This window comes from Eleutherodactylus coqui, chromosome 7 (assembly GCF_035609145.1).
Source record: "Eleutherodactylus coqui strain aEleCoq1 chromosome 7, aEleCoq1.hap1, whole genome shotgun sequence".
NCBI lineage: Eukaryota > Metazoa > Chordata > Amphibia > Anura > Eleutherodactylidae > Eleutherodactylus > Eleutherodactylus coqui.
The window spans coordinates 49,572,510-49,588,021 of record NC_089843.1 but is presented as its reverse complement, the minus strand read 5'-3'; the positions used below and the strand labels follow the sequence as shown (position 1 = coordinate 49,588,021).

The window sequence follows — 15,512 nt, the reverse complement described above, 5'->3', positions numbered from 1 at the left end:
TTTTTCTACCTTTCTTCAAGTTGCTGGTTTAGAAGCAGGATTTTGACATCAGCCTAGTATGTGTATAAATGTTTCTTCAGATATATCCTATCAGAACCCTGAAAAAGAAACCTGAGTGGTTTCCAAAGCTTGCAGCAACATCAATTGACCATTCAAAGGAATCTTATCTGCAAGGTTAATTAGCTTCTCTCCCCGAGAACAAGCATATTATGTTCTACTGGCTAACGGGGTTCCAATGTTCCTTTTGAGCATCAGCCTAGAAGTTAGGCACCAGTGAGAATGAAACTCACACCCCGTGGTTTAACCAGACCAGTGGCCTATGAAGCAGGAAGAAAAGGGATTGGCGTGGTGTTTTTTTCCCCTTTCTGATGGAGCGTTTCTTGTTCCTCAAACTGCTTTCAAAGTTGACTTCGGGAGCCCTGAGAAAAATGGCCTTGCTTAATATTTAAGGAAAAGCTAGCCTCCTTTCTGATGGAGGGTTTCTTGTTCCTCAAACTGCTTTCAAAGTTGACTTCGGGGGGACTTCGAGCCCTGAGAAAAATGGCCTTGCTTAATATTTAAGGAAAAGCTAGCCTGTCAGAAGTGGGATTCGAACCCACGCCTCCAGAGGAGACTGCGACCTGAACGCAGCCCCTTAGATCGCTCGGCCATCCTGACTCTCATGTGGCAGTATGCTTTGGCGCTTCGTGGTGATACTAGACATCATGGTAAGCGTTAAGCATAAAATTGAGGCACTTGTCAACATCTGCAAGTCTGCACTTGCGCAGAACAGAGCAACTTTGCCGCTCCTCACACAGACCCCCGCTGGAATCCCAATGCGTGACGCGTAAGAGCAAACACTTGGCTGTCATGGGGTGGGATTTGAACCCACGCCTCCAGGAAAGATCATGCAGCTATCCTAAATACGCAGGTGTGAAAAAAAAATGCAAAGCGCAAAGAAAAAATGGTGACATTAAGAGTCCAATTCTTGGGATGAAGTATAAAGACTGGATCAGTTTGTCACTTACTGGTGGTGATCTTCCACGATCTGATTGAGTATTTCGCATTCAAAGGTTGAACGGAGGAAAGCTTGAAGGACTTTTTCTACCTTTCTTCAAGTTGCTGGTTTAGAAGCAGGATTTTGACATCAGCCTAGTATGTGTATAAATGTTTCTTCAGATATATCCTATCAGAACCCTGAAAAAGAAACCTGAGTGGTTTCCAAAGCTTGCAGCAACATCAATTGACCATTCAAAGGAATCTTATCTGCAAGGTTAATTAGCTTCTCTCCCCGAGAACAAGCATATTATGTTCTACTGGCTAACGGGGTTCCAATGTTCCTTTTGAGCATCAGCCTAGAAGTTAGGCACCGAGAATGAAACTCACACCCCGTGGTTTAACCAGACCAGTGGCCTATGAAGCAGGAAGAAAAGGGATTGGCGTGGTGTTTTTTTCCCCTTTCTGATGGAGCGTTTCTTGTTCCTCAAACTGCTTTCAAAGTTGACTTCGGGAGCCCTGAGAAAAATGGCCTTGCTTAATATTTAAGGAAAAGCTAGCCTCCTTTCTGATGGAGGGTTTCTTGTTCCTCAAACTGCTTTCAAAGTTGACTTCGGGGGGACTTCGAGCCCTGAGAAAAATGGCCTTGCTTAATATTTAAGGAAAAGCTAGCCTGTCAGAAGTGGGATTCGAACCCACGCCTCCAGAGGAGACTGCGACCTGAACACAGCGCCTTAGACCGCTCGGCCATCCTGACTCTCATGTGGCAGTATGCTTTGGCGCTTCGTGGTGATACTAGACATCATGGTAAGCGTTAAGCATAAAATTGAGGCACTTGTCAACATCTGCAAGTCTGCACTTGCGCAGAACAGAGCAACTTTGCCGCTCCTCAAACAGACCCCCGCTGGAATCCCAATCCATGATGCGTAAGAGCAAACACGGAGGAAAGCTTGAAGGACTTTTTCTACCTTTCTTCAAGTTGCTGGTTTAGAAGCAGGATTTTGACATCAGCCTAGTATGTGTATAAATGTTTCTTCAGATATATCCTATCAGAACCCTGAAAAAGAAACCTGAGTGGTTTCCAAAGCTTGCAGCAACATCAATTGACCATTCAAAGGAATCTTATCTGCAAGGTTAATTAGCTTCTCTCCCCGAGAACAAGCATATTATGTTCTACTGGCTAACGGGGTTCCAATGTTCCTTTTGAGCATCAGCCTAGAAGTTAGGCACCAGTGAGAATGAAACTCACACCCCGTGGTTTAACCAGACCAGTGGCCTATGAAGCAGGAAGAAAAGGGATTGGCGTGGTGTTTTTTCCCCCTTTCTGATGGAGCGTTTCTTGTTCCTCAAACTGCTTTCAAAGTTGACTTCGGGAGCCCTGAGAAAAATGGCCTTGCTTAATATTTAAGGAAAAGCTAGCCTCCTTTCTGATGGAGGGTTTCTTGTTCCTCAAACTGCTTTCAAAGTTGACTTCGGGGGGACTTCGAGCCCTGAGAAAAATGGCCTTGCTTAATATTTAAGGAAAAGCTAGCCTGTCAGAAGTGGGATTCGAACCCACGCCTCCAGAGGAGACTGCGACCTGAACGCAGCGCCTTAGACCGCTCGGCCATCCTGACTCTCATGTGGCAGTATGCTTTGGCACTTCGTGGTGATACTAGACATCATGGTAAGCGTTAAGCATAAAATTGAGGCACTTGTCAACATCTGCAAGTCTGCACTTGCGCAGAACAGAGCAACTTTGCCGCTCCTCACACAGACCCCCGCTGGAATCCCAATCCGTGACGCGTAAGAGCAAACACTTGGCTGTCATGGGGTGGGATTTGAACCCACGCCTCCAGGAAAGATCATGCAGCTATCCTAAATACGCAGGTGTGAAAAAAAAATGCAAAGCGCAAAGAAAAAATGGTGACATTAAGAGTCCAATTCTTGGGATGAAGTATAAAGACTGGATCAGTTTGTCACTTACTGGTGGTGATCTTCCACGATCTGATTGAGTATTTCGCATTCAAAGGTTGAACGGAGGAAAGCTTGAAGGACTTTTTCTACCTTTCTTCAAGTTGCTGGTTTAGAAGCAGGATTTTGACATCAGCCTAGTATGTGTATAAATGTTTCTTCAGATATATCCTATCAGAACCCTGAAAAAGAAACCTGAGTGGTTTCCAAAGCTTGCAGCAACATCAATTGACCATTCAAAGGAATCTTATCTGCAAGGTTAATTAGCTTCTCTCCCCGAGAACAAGCATATTATGTTCTACTGGCTAACGGGGTTCCAATGTTCCTTTTGAGCATCAGCCTAGAAGTTAGGCACCGAGAATGAAACTCACACCCCGTGGTTTAACCAGACCAGTGGCCTATGAAGCAGGAAGAAAAGGGATTGGCGTGGTGTTTTTTTCCCCTTTCTGATGGAGCGTTTCTTGTTCCTCAAACTGCTTTCAAAGTTGACTTCGGGAGCCCTGAGAAAAATGGCCTTGCTTAATATTTAAGGAAAAGCTAGCCTCCTTTCTGATGGAGGGTTTCTTGTTCCTCAAACTGCTTTCAAAACTGCTTTCAAAGTTGACTTCGGGGGGACTTCGAGCCCTGAGAAAAATGGCCTTGCTTAATATTTAAGGAAAAGCTAGCCTGTCAGAAGTGGGATTCGAACCCACGCCTCCAGAGGAGACTGCGACCTGAACACAGCGCCTTAGACCGCTCGGCCATCCTGACTCTCATGTGGCAGTATGCTTTGGCGCTTCGTGGTGATACTAGACATCATGGTAAGCGTTAAAGGAGATGTCCCGAGGCAGCAAGTGGGGTTATACACTTCTGTATGGCCATAATAATGCACTTTGTAATATACATAGTGCATTAATTATGAGCCATACAGAAGTTATAAAAAGTTTTTTACTTACCTGCTCCGTTGCTGGCGTCCTGGTCTCCATGGTGCCGACTAATTTTTGGCCTCCGATGGCCAAATTAGCCGCGCTTGCGCAGTCCGGGTCTTCTGCTGTTCTCTATGGGGCTCCGTGTAGCTCCGTGTAGCTCCGCCCCGTCACGTGCCGATTCCAGCCAATCAGGAGGCTGGAATCGGCAGTGGACCGCACAGAAGAGCTGCGGTCCACGGAGGAAGAGGCCATCTTCAGCGGTGAGTAGAGAAGTCACCGGAGCGCCGGGATTCAGGTAAGCGCTGTGCGGGTGGTTTTTTTAACCCCTGCATCGGGGTTGTCTCGCGCCGAACGGGGGGGGGGTTTAAAAAAAAAAAAACCCGTTTCGGCGCGGGACATCTCCTTTAAGCATAAAATTGAGGCACTTGTCAACATCTGCAAGTCTGCACTTGCGCAGAACAGAGCAACTTTGCCGCTCCTCAAACAGACCCCCGCTGGAATCCCAATCCATGATGCGTAAGAGCAAACACGGAGGAAAGCTTGAAGGACTTTTTCTACCTTTCTTCAAGTTGCTGGTTTAGAAGCAGGATTTTGACATCAGCCTAGTATGTGTATAAATGTTTCTTCAGATATATCCTATCAGAACCCTGAAAAAGAAACCTGAGTGGTTTCCAAAGCTTGCAGCAACATCAATTGACCATTCAAAGGAATCTTATCTGCAAGGTTAATTAGCTTCTCTCCCCGAGAACAAGCATATTATGTTCTACTGGCTAACGGGGTTCCAATGTTCCTTTTGAGCATCAGCCTAGAAGTTAGGCACCAGTGAGAATGAAACTCACACCCCGTGGTTTAACCAGACCAGTGGCCTATGAAGCAGGAAGAAAAGGGATTGGCGTGGTGTTTTTTTCCCCTTTCTGATGGAGCGTTTCTTGTTCCTCAAACTGCTTTCAAAGTTGACTTCGGGAGCCCTGAGAAAAATGGCCTTGCTTAATATTTAAGGAAAAGCTAGCCTCCTTTCTGATGGAGGGTTTCTTGTTCCTCAAACTGCTTTCAAAGTTGACTTCGGGGGGACTTCGAGCCCTGAGAAAAATGGCCTTGCTTAATATTTAAGGAAAAGCTAGCCTGTCAGAAGTGGGATTCGAACCCACGCCTCCAGAGGAGACTGCGACCTGAACGCAGCCCCTTAGATCGCTCGGCCATCCTGACTCTCATGTGGCAGTATGCTTTGGCGCTTCGTGGTGATACTAGACATCATGGTAAGCGTTAAGCATAAAATTGAGGCACTTGTCAACATCTGCAAGTCTGCACTTGCGCAGAACAGAGCAACTTTGCCGCTCCTCACACAGACCCCCGCTGGAATCCCAATGCGTGACGCGTAAGAGCAAACACTTGGCTGTCATGGGGTGGGATTTGAACCCACGCCTCCAGGAAAGATCATGCAGCTATCCTAAATACGCAGGTGTGAAAAAAAAATGCAAAGCGCAAAGAAAAAATGGTGACATTAAGAGTCCAATTCTTGGGATGAAGTATAAAGACTGGATCAGTTTGTCACTTACTGGTGGTGATCTTCCACGATCTGATTGAGTATTTCGCATTCAAAGGTTGAACGGAGGAAAGCTTGAAGGACTTTTTCTACCTTTCTTCAAGTTGCTGGTTTAGAAGCAGGATTTTGACATCAGCCTAGTATGTGTATAAATGTTTCTTCAGATATATCCTATCAGAACCCTGAAAAAGAAACCTGAGTGGTTTCCAAAGCTTGCAGCAACATCAATTGACCATTCAAAGGAATCTTATCTGCAAGGTTAATTAGCTTCTCTCCCCGAGAACAAGCATATTATGTTCTACTGGCTAACGGGGTTCCAATGTTCCTTTTGAGCATCAGCCTAGAAGTTAGGCACCGAGAATGAAACTCACACCCCGTGGTTTAACCAGACCAGTGGCCTATGAAGCAGGAAGAAAAGGGATTGGCGTGGTGTTTTTTTCCCCTTTCTGATGGAGCGTTTCTTGTTCCTCAAACTGCTTTCAAAGTTGACTTCGGGAGCCCTGAGAAAAATGGCCTTGCTTAAAGGAGATGTCCCGCGCCGAAACGGGTTTTTTTTTTTTTAAACCCCCCCCGTTCGGCGCGAGACAACCCCGATGCAGGGGTTAAAAAAACCACCCGCACAGCGCTTACCTGAATCCCGGCGGTCCGGCGTCTTCATACTCACCTGCTGAAGATGGCCGCCGGGATCCTCTGTCTTCGTGGACCGCAGCTCTTCTGTGCGGTCCACTGCCGATTCCAGCCTCCTGATTGGCTGGAATCGGCACGTGACGGGGCGGAGCTACACGGAGCCGCTCTCTGGCACGAGCGGCTCCATAGAAGACTGCTGAAGACCCGGACTGCGCAAGCGCGGCTAATTTGGCCATCGGAGGCCAAAAATTAGTCGGCACCATGGAGACGAGGACGCCAGCAACGGAGCAGGTAAGTAAAAAACTTTTTATAACTTCTGTATGGCTCATAATTAATGCACAATGTATATTACAAAGTGCATTATTATGGCCATACAGAAGTGTATAGACCCACTTGCTGCCTCGGGACAACCCCTTTAATATTTAAGGAAAAGCTAGCCTCCTTTCTGATGGAGGGTTTCTTGTTCCTCAAACTGCTTTCAAAGTTGACTTCGGGGGGACTTCGAGCCCTGAGAAAAATGGCCTTGCTTAATATTTAAGGAAAAGCTAGCCTGTCAGAAGTGGGATTCGAACCCACGCCTCCAGAGGAGACTGCGACCTGAACACAGCGCCTTAGACCGCTCGGCCATCCTGACTCTCATGTGGCAGTATGCTTTGGCGCTTCGTGGTGATACTAGACATCATGGTAAGCGTTAAGCATAAAATTGAGGCACTTGTCAACATCTGCAAGTCTGCACTTGCGCAGAACAGAGCAACTTTGCCGCTCCTCAAACAGACCCCCGCTGGAATCCCAATCCATGATGCGTAAGAGCAAACACGGAGGAAAGCTTGAAGGACTTTTTCTACCTTTCTTCAAGTTGCTGGTTTAGAAGCAGGATTTTGACATCAGCCTAGTATGTGTATAAATGTTTCTTCAGATATATCCTATCAGAACCCTGAAAAAGAAACCTGAGTGGTTTCCAAAGCTTGCAGCAACATCAATTGACCATTCAAAGGAATCTTATCTGCAAGGTTAATTAGCTTCTCTCCCCGAGAACAAGCATATTATGTTCTACTGGCTAACGGGGTTCCAATGTTCCTTTTGAGCATCAGCCTAGAAGTTAGGCACCAGTGAGAATGAAACTCACACCCCGTGGTTTAACCAGACCAGTGGCCTATGAAGCAGGAAGAAAAGGGATTGGCGTGGTGTTTTTTTCCCCTTTCTGATGGAGCGTTTCTTGTTCCTCAAACTGCTTTCAAAGTTGACTTCGGGAGCCCTGAGAAAAATGGCCTTGCTTAATATTTAAGGAAAAGCTAGCCTCCTTTCTGATGGAGGGTTTCTTGTTCCTCAAACTGCTTTCAAAGTTGACTTCGGGGGGACTTCGAGCCCTGAGAAAAATGGCCTTGCTTAATATTTAAGGAAAAGCTAGCCTGTCAGAAGTGGGATTCGAACCCACGCCTCCAGAGGAGACTGCGACCTGAACGCAGCCCCTTAGATCGCTCGGCCATCCTGACTCTCATGTGGCAGTATGCTTTGGCGCTTCGTGGTGATACTAGACATCATGGTAAGCGTTAAGCATAAAATTGAGGCACTTGTCAACATCTGCAAGTCTGCACTTGCGCAGAACAGAGCAACTTTGCCGCTCCTCACACAGACCCCCGCTGGAATCCCAATGCGTGACGCGTAAGAGCAAACACTTGGCTGTCATGGGGTGGGATTTGAACCCACGCCTCCAGGAAAGATCATGCAGCTATCCTAAATACGCAGGTGTGAAAAAAAAATGCAAAGCGCAAAGAAAAAATGGTGACATTAAGAGTCCAATTCTTGGGATGAAGTATAAAGACTGGATCAGTTTGTCACTTACTGGTGGTGATCTTCCACGATCTGATTGAGTATTTCGCATTCAAAGGTTGAACGGAGGAAAGCTTGAAGGACTTTTTCTACCTTTCTTCAAGTTGCTGGTTTAGAAGCAGGATTTTGACATCAGCCTAGTATGTGTATAAATGTTTCTTCAGATATATCCTATCAGAACCCTGAAAAAGAAACCTGAGTGGTTTCCAAAGCTTGCAGCAACATCAATTGACCATTCAAAGGAATCTTATCTGCAAGGTTAATTAGCTTCTCTCCCCGAGAACAAGCATATTATGTTCTACTGGCTAACGGGGTTCCAATGTTCCTTTTGAGCATCAGCCTAGAAGTTAGGCACCGAGAATGAAACTCACACCCCGTGGTTTAACCAGACCAGTGGCCTATGAAGCAGGAAGAAAAGGGATTGGCGTGGTGTTTTTTTCCCCTTTCTGATGGAGCGTTTCTTGTTCCTCAAACTGCTTTCAAAGTTGACTTCGGGAGCCCTGAGAAAAATGGCCTTGCTTAAAGGAGATGTCCCGCGCCGAAACGGGTTTTTTTTTTTTAAACCCCCCCCGTTCGGCGCGAGACAACCCCGATGCAGGGGTTAAAAAAACCACCCGCACAGCGCTTACCTGAATCCCGGCGGTCCGGCGTCTTCATACTCACCTGCTGAAGATGGCCGCCGGGATCCTCTGTCTTCGTGGACCGCAGCTCTTCTGTGCGGTCCACTGCCGATTCCAGCCTCCTGATTGGCTGGAATCGGCACGTGACGGGGCGGAGCTACACGGAGCCGCTCTCTGGCACGAGCGGCTCCATAGAAGACTGCTGAAGACCCGGACTGCGCAAGCGCGGCTAATTTGGCCATCGGAGGCCAAAAATTAGTCGGCACCATGGAGACGAGGACGCCAGCAACGGAGCAGGTAAGTAAAAAACTTTTTATAACTTCTGTATGGCTCATAATTAATGCACAATGTATATTACAAAGTGCATTATTATGGCCATACAGAAGTGTATAGACCCACTTGCTGCCTCGGGACAACCCCTTTAATATTTAAGGAAAAGCTAGCCTCCTTTCTGATGGAGGGTTTCTTGTTCCTCAAACTGCTTTCAAAGTTGACTTCGGGGGGACTTCGAGCCCTGAGAAAAATGGCCTTGCTTAATATTTAAGGAAAAGCTAGCCTGTCAGAAGTGGGATTCGAACCCACGCCTCCAGAGGAGACTGCGACCTGAACGCAGCGCCTTAGACCGCTCGGCCATCCTGACTCTCATGTGGCAGTATGCTTTGGCGCTTCGTGGTGATACTAGACATCATGGTAAGCGTTAAGCATAAAATTGAGGCACTTGTCAACATCTGCAAGTCTGCACTTGCGCAGAACAGAGCAACTTTGCCGCTCCTCACACAGACCCCCGCTGGAATCCCAATGCGTGACGCGTAAGAGCAAACACTTGGCTGTCATGGGGTGGGATTTGAACCCACGCCTCCAGGAAAGATCATGCAGCTATCCTAAATACGCAGGTGTGAAAAAAAAATGCAAAGCGCAAAGAAAAAATGGTGACATTAAGAGTCCAATTCTTGGGATGAAGTATAAAGACTGGATCAGTTTGTCACTTACTGGTGGTGATCTTCCACGATCTGATTGAGTATTTCGCATTCAAAGGTTGAACGGAGGAAAGCTTGAAGGACTTTTTCTACCTTTCTTCAAGTTGCTGGTTTAGAAGCAGGATTTTGACATCAGCCTAGTATGTGTATAAATGTTTCTTCAGATATATCCTATCAGAACCCTGAAAAAGAAACCTGAGTGGTTTCCAAAGCTTGCAGCAACATCAATTGACCATTCAAAGGAATCTTATCTGCAAGGTTAATTAGCTTCTCTCCCCGAGAACAAGCATATTATGTTCTACTGGCTAACGGGGTTCCAATGTTCCTTTTGAGCATCAGCCTAGAAGTTAGGCACCGAGAATGAAACTCACACCCCGTGGTTTAACCAGACCAGTGGCCTATGAAGCAGGAAGAAAAGGGATTGGCGTGGTGTTTTTTTCCCCTTTCTGATGGAGCGTTTCTTGTTCCTCAAACTGCTTTCAAAGTTGACTTCGGGAGCCCTGAGAAAAATGGCCTTGCTTAAAGGAGATGTCCCGCGCCGAAACGGGTTTTTTTTTTTTTAAACCCCCCCCCGTTCGGCGCGAGACAACCCCGATGCAGGGGTTAAAAAAACCACCCGCACAGCGCTTACCTGAATCCCGGCGGTCCGGCGTCTTCATACTCACCTGCTGAAGATGGCCGCCGGGATCCTCTGTCTTCGTGGACCGCAGCTCTTCTGTGCGGTCCACTGCCGATTCCAGCCTCCTGATTGGCTGGAATCGGCACGTGACGGGGCGGAGCTACACGGAGCCGCTCTCTGGCACGAGCGGCTCCATAGAAGACTGCTGAAGACCCGGACTGCGCAAGCGCGGCTAATTTGGCCATCGGAGGCCAAAAATTAGTCGGCACCATGGAGACGAGGACGCCAGCAACGGAGCAGGTAAGTAAAAAACTTTTTATAACTTCTGTATGGCTCATAATTAATGCACAATGTATATTACAAAGTGCATTATTATGGCCATACAGAAGTGTATAGACCCACTTGCTGCCTCGGGACAACCCCTTTAATATTTAAGGAAAAGCTAGCCTCCTTTCTGATGGAGGGTTTCTTGTTCCTCAAACTGCTTTCAAAGTTGACTTCGGGGGGACTTCGAGCCCTGAGAAAAATGGCCTTGCTTAATATTTAAGGAAAAGCTAGCCTGTCAGAAGTGGGATTCGAACCCACGCCTCCAGAGGAGACTGCGACCTGAACGCAGCGCCTTAGACCGCTCGGCCATCCTGACTCTCATGTGGCAGTATGCTTTGGCGCTTCGTGGTGATACTAGACATCATGGTAAGCGTTAAGCATAAAATTGAGGCACTTGTCAACATCTGCAAGTCTGCACTTGCGCAGAACAGAGCAACTTTGCCGCTCCTCACACAGACCCCCGCTGGAATCCCAATGCGTGACGCGTAAGAGCAAACACTTGGCTGTCATGGGGTGGGATTTGAACCCACGCCTCCAGGAAAGATCATGCAGCTATCCTAAATACGCAGGTGTGAAAAAAAAATGCAAAGCGCAAAGAAAAAATGGTGACATTAAGAGTCCAATTCTTGGGATGAAGTATAAAGACTGGATCAGTTTGTCACTTACTGGTGGTGATCTTCCACGATCTGATTGAGTATTTCGCATTCAAAGGTTGAACGGAGGAAAGCTTGAAGGACTTTTTCTACCTTTCTTCAAGTTGCTGGTTTAGAAGCAGGATTTTGACATCAGCCTAGTATGTGTATAAATGTTTCTTCAGATATATCCTATCAGAACCCTGAAAAAAACCTGAGTGGTTTCCAAAGCTTGCAGCAACATCAATTGACCATTCAAAGGAATCTTATCTGCAAGGTTAATTAGCTTCTCTCCCCGAGAACAAGCATATTATGTTCTACTGGCTAACGGGGTTCCAATGTTCCTTTTGAGCATCAGCCTAGAAGTTAGGCACCGAGAATGAAACTCACACCCCGTGGTTTAACCAGACCAGTGGCCTATGAAGCAGGAAGAAAAGGGATTGGCGTGGTGTTTTTTTCCCCTTTCTGATGGAGCGTTTCTTGTTCCTCAAACTGCTTTCAAAGTTGACTTCGGGAGCCCTGAGAAAAATGGCCTTGCTTAATATTTAAGGAAAAGCTAGCCTCCTTTCTGATGGAGGGTTTCTTGTTCCTCAAACTGCTTTCAATGTTGACTTCGGGGGGACTTCGAGCCCTGAGAAAAATGGCCTTGCTTAATTTTTAAGGAAAAGCTAGCCTGTCAGAAGTGGGATTCGAACCCACGCCTCCAGAGGAGACTGCGACCTGAACGCAGCGCCTTAGACCGCTCGGCCATCCTGACTTTCATGTGGCAGTATGCTTTGGCGCTTCGTGGTGATACTAGACATCATGGTAAGCGTTAAGCATAAAATTGAGGCACTTGTCAACATCTGCAAGTCTGCACTTGCGCAGAACAGAGCAACTTTGCCGCTCCTCACACAGACCCCCGCTGGAATCCCAATGCGTGACGCGTAAGAGCAAACACTTGGCTGTCATGGGGTGGGATTTGAACCCACGCCTCCAGGAAAGATCATGCAGCTATCCTAAATACGCAGGTGTGAAAAAAAAATGCAAAGCGCAAAGAAAAAATGGTGACATTAAGAGTCCAATTCTTGGGATGAAGTATAAAGACTGGATCAGTTTGTCACTTACTGGTGGTGATCTTCCACGATCTGATTGAGTATTTCGCATTCAAAGGTTGAACGGAGGAAAGCTTGAAGGACTTTTTCTACCTTTCTTCAAGTTGCTGGTTTAGAAGCAGGATTTTGACATCAGCCTAGTATGTGTATAAATGTTTCTTCAGATATATCCTATCAGAACCCTGAAAAAGAAACCTGAGTGGTTTCCAAAGCTTGCAGCAACATCAATTGACCATTCAAAGGAATCTTATCTGCAAGGTTAATTAGCTTCTCTCCCCGAGAACAAGCATATTATGTTCTACTGGCTAACGGGGTTCCAATGTTCCTTTTGAGCATCAGCCTAGAAGTTAGGCACCGAGAATGAAACTCACACCCCGTGGTTTAACCAGACCAGTGGCCTATGAAGCAGGAAGAAAAGGGATTGGCGTGGTGTTTTTTTCCCCTTTCTGATGGAGCGTTTCTTGTTCCTCAAACTGCTTTCAAAGTTGACTTCGGGAGCCCTGAGAAAAATGGCCTTGCTTAAAGGAGATGTCCCGCGCCGAAACGGGTTTTTTTTTTTTTAAACCCCCCCCCCGTTCGGCGCGAGACAACCCCGATGCAGGGGTTAAAAAAACCACCCGCACAGCGCTTACCTGATTCCCGGCGGTCCGGCGTCTTCATACTCACCTGCTGAAGATGGCCGCCGGGATCCTCTGTCTTCGTGGACCGCAGCTCTTCTGTGCGGTCCACTGCCGATTCCAGCCTCCTGATTGGCTGGAATCGGCACGTGACGGGGCGGAGCTACACGGAGCCGCTCTCTGGCACGAGCGGCTCCATAGAAGACTGCTGAAGACCCGGACTGCGCAAGCGCGGCTAATTTGGCCATCGGAGGCCAAAAATTAGTCGGCACCATGGAGACGAGGACGCCAGCAACGGAGCAGGTAAGTAAAAAACTTTTTATAACTTCTGTATGGCTCATAATTAATGCACAATGTATATTACAAAGTGCATTATTATGGCCATACAGAAGTGTATAGACCCACTTGCTGCCTCGGGACAACCCCTTTAATATTTAAGGAAAAGCTAGCCTCCTTTCTGATGGAGGGTTTCTTGTTCCTCAAACTGCTTTCAAAGTTGACTTCGGGGGGACTTCGAGCCCTGAGAAAAATGGCCTTGCTTAATATTTAAGGAAAAGCTAGCCTGTCAGAAGTGGGATTCGAACCCACGCCTCCAGAGGAGACTGCGACCTGAACGCAGCGCCTTAGACCGCTCGGCCATCCTGACTCTCATGTGGCAGTATGCTTTGGCGCTTCGTGGTGATACTAGACATCATGGTAAGCGTTAAGCATAAAATTGAGGCACTTGTCAACATCTGCAAGTCTGCACTTGCGCAGAACAGAGCAACTTTGCCGCTCCTCAAACAGACCCCCGCTGGAATCCCAATCCATGATGCGTAAGAGCAAACACGGAGGAAAGCTTGAAGGACTTTTTCTACCTTTCTTCAAGTTGCTGGTTTAGAAGCAGGATTTTGACATCAGCCTAGTATGTGTATAAATGTTTCTTCAGATGTCTCCTATCAGAACCCTGAAAAAGAAACCTGAGTGGTTTCCAAAGCTTGCAGCAACATCAATTGACCATTCAAAGGAATCTTATCTGCAAGGTTAATTAGCTTCTCTCCCCGAGAACAAGCATATTATGTTCTACTGGCTAACGGGGTTCCAATGTTCCTTTTGAGCATCAGCCTAGAAGTTAGGCACCAGTGAGAATGAAACTCACACCCCGTGGTTTAACCAGACCAGTGGCCTATGAAGCAGGAAGAAAAGGGATTGGCGTGGTGTTTTTTTCCCCTTTCTGATGGAGCGTTTCTTGTTCCTCAAACTGCTTTCAAAGTTGACTTCGGGAGCCCTGAGAAAAATGGCCTTGCTTAATATTTAAGGAAAAGCTAGCCTCCTTTCTGATGGAGGGTTTCTTGTTCCTCAAACTGCTTTCAAAGTTGACTTCGGGGGGACTTCGAGCCCTGAGAAAAATGGCCTTGCTTAATATTTAAGGAAAAGCTAGCCTGTCAGAAGTGGGATTCGAACCCACGCCTCCAGAGGAGACTGCGACCTGAACGCAGCCCCTTAGATCGCTCGGCCATCCTGACTCTCATGTGGCAGTATGCTTTGGCGCTTCGTGGTGATACTAGACATCATGGTAAGCGTTAAGCATAAAATTGAGGCACTTGTCAACATCTGCAAGTCTGCACTTGCGCAGAACAGAGCAACTTTGCCGCTCCTCACACAGACCCCCGCTGGAATCCCAATGCGTGACGCGTAAGAGCAAACACTTGGCTGTCATGGGGTGGGATTTGAACCCACGCCTCCAGGAAAGATCATGCAGCTATCCTAAATACGCAGGTGTGAAAAAAAAATGCAAAGCGCAAAGAAAAAATGGTGACATTAAGAGTCCAATTCTTGGGATGAAGTATAAAGACTGGATCAGTTTGTCACTTACTGGTGGTGATCTTCCACGATCTGATTGAGTATTTCGCATTCAAAGGTTGAACGGAGGAAAGCTTGAAGGACTTTTTCTACCTTTCTTCAAGTTGCTGGTTTAGAAGCAGGATTTTGACATCAGCCTAGTATGTGTATAAATGTTTCTTCAGATATATCCTATCAGAACCCTGAAAAAGAAACCTGAGTGGTTTCCAAAGCTTGCAGCAACATCAATTGACCATTCAAAGGAATCTTATCTGCAAGGTTAATTAGCTTCTCTCCCCGAGAACAAGCATATTATGTTCTACTGGCTAACAGGGTTCCAATGTTCCTTTTGAGCATCAGCCTAGAAGTTAGGCACCGAGAATGAAACTCACACCCCGTGGTTTAACCAGACCAGTGGCCTATGAAGCAGGAAGAAAAGGGATTGGCGTGGTGTTTTTTTCCCCTTTCTGATGGAGCGTTTCTTGTTCCTCAAACTGCTTTCAAAGTTGACTTCGGGAGCCCTGAGAAAAATGGCCTTGCTTAAAGGAGATGTCCCGCGCCGAAACGGGTTTTTTTTTTTTTAAACCCCCCCCGTTCGGCGCGAGACAACCCCGATGCAGGGGTTAAAAAAACCACCCGCACAGCGCTTACCTGAATCCCGGCGGTCCGGCGTCTTCATACTCACCTGCTGAAGATGGCCGCCGGGATCCTCTGTCTTCGTGGACCGCAGCTCTTCTGTGCGGTCCACTGCCGATTCCAGCCTCCTGATTGGCTGGAATCGGCACGTGACGGGGCGGAGCTACACGGAGCCGCTCTCTGGCACGAGCGGCTCCATAGAAGACTGCTGAAGACCCGGACTGCGCAAGCGCGGCTAATTTGGCCATCGGAGGCCAAAAATTAGTCGGCACCATGGAGACGAGGACGCCAGCAACGGAGCAGGTAAGTAAAAAACTTTTTATAACTTCTGTA

At 47.1% G+C, this 15,512-nt stretch overlaps 8 non-coding genes across 8 annotated transcripts; all 8 read right to left on the bottom strand.

Annotated features, from left to right (window-relative positions):
- Positions 1–1,649: 1,649 nt before the first annotated feature.
- TRNAL-CAG (transfer RNA leucine (anticodon CAG)) lies at positions 1,650–1,732 on the bottom strand. Its single transcript has one exon. It is a non-coding gene; the product is annotated as a tRNA-Leu (tRNA).
- Positions 1,733–2,508: 776 nt separating this feature from the next.
- Positions 2,509–2,591, bottom strand: TRNAL-CAG (transfer RNA leucine (anticodon CAG)). The gene has a single exon. It is a non-coding gene; the product is annotated as a tRNA-Leu (tRNA).
- Positions 2,592–3,595: 1,004 nt separating this feature from the next.
- On the bottom strand, positions 3,596–3,678 carry TRNAL-CAG (transfer RNA leucine (anticodon CAG)). Its single transcript has one exon. It is a non-coding gene; the product is annotated as a tRNA-Leu (tRNA).
- Positions 3,679–6,557: 2,879 nt separating this feature from the next.
- On the bottom strand, positions 6,558–6,640 carry TRNAL-CAG (transfer RNA leucine (anticodon CAG)). The gene has a single exon. It is a non-coding gene; the product is annotated as a tRNA-Leu (tRNA).
- A 2,373-nt stretch (positions 6,641–9,013) lies between these two features.
- TRNAL-CAG (transfer RNA leucine (anticodon CAG)) lies at positions 9,014–9,096 on the bottom strand. Its single transcript has one exon. It is a non-coding gene; the product is annotated as a tRNA-Leu (tRNA).
- A 1,516-nt stretch (positions 9,097–10,612) lies between these two features.
- Positions 10,613–10,695, bottom strand: TRNAL-CAG (transfer RNA leucine (anticodon CAG)). The gene has a single exon. It is a non-coding gene; the product is annotated as a tRNA-Leu (tRNA).
- Positions 10,696–11,685: 990 nt separating this feature from the next.
- On the bottom strand, positions 11,686–11,768 carry TRNAL-CAG (transfer RNA leucine (anticodon CAG)). Its single transcript has one exon. It is a non-coding gene; the product is annotated as a tRNA-Leu (tRNA).
- Positions 11,769–13,285: 1,517 nt separating this feature from the next.
- Positions 13,286–13,368, bottom strand: TRNAL-CAG (transfer RNA leucine (anticodon CAG)). Its single transcript has one exon. It is a non-coding gene; the product is annotated as a tRNA-Leu (tRNA).
- Positions 13,369–15,512: the final 2,144 nt, after the last annotated feature.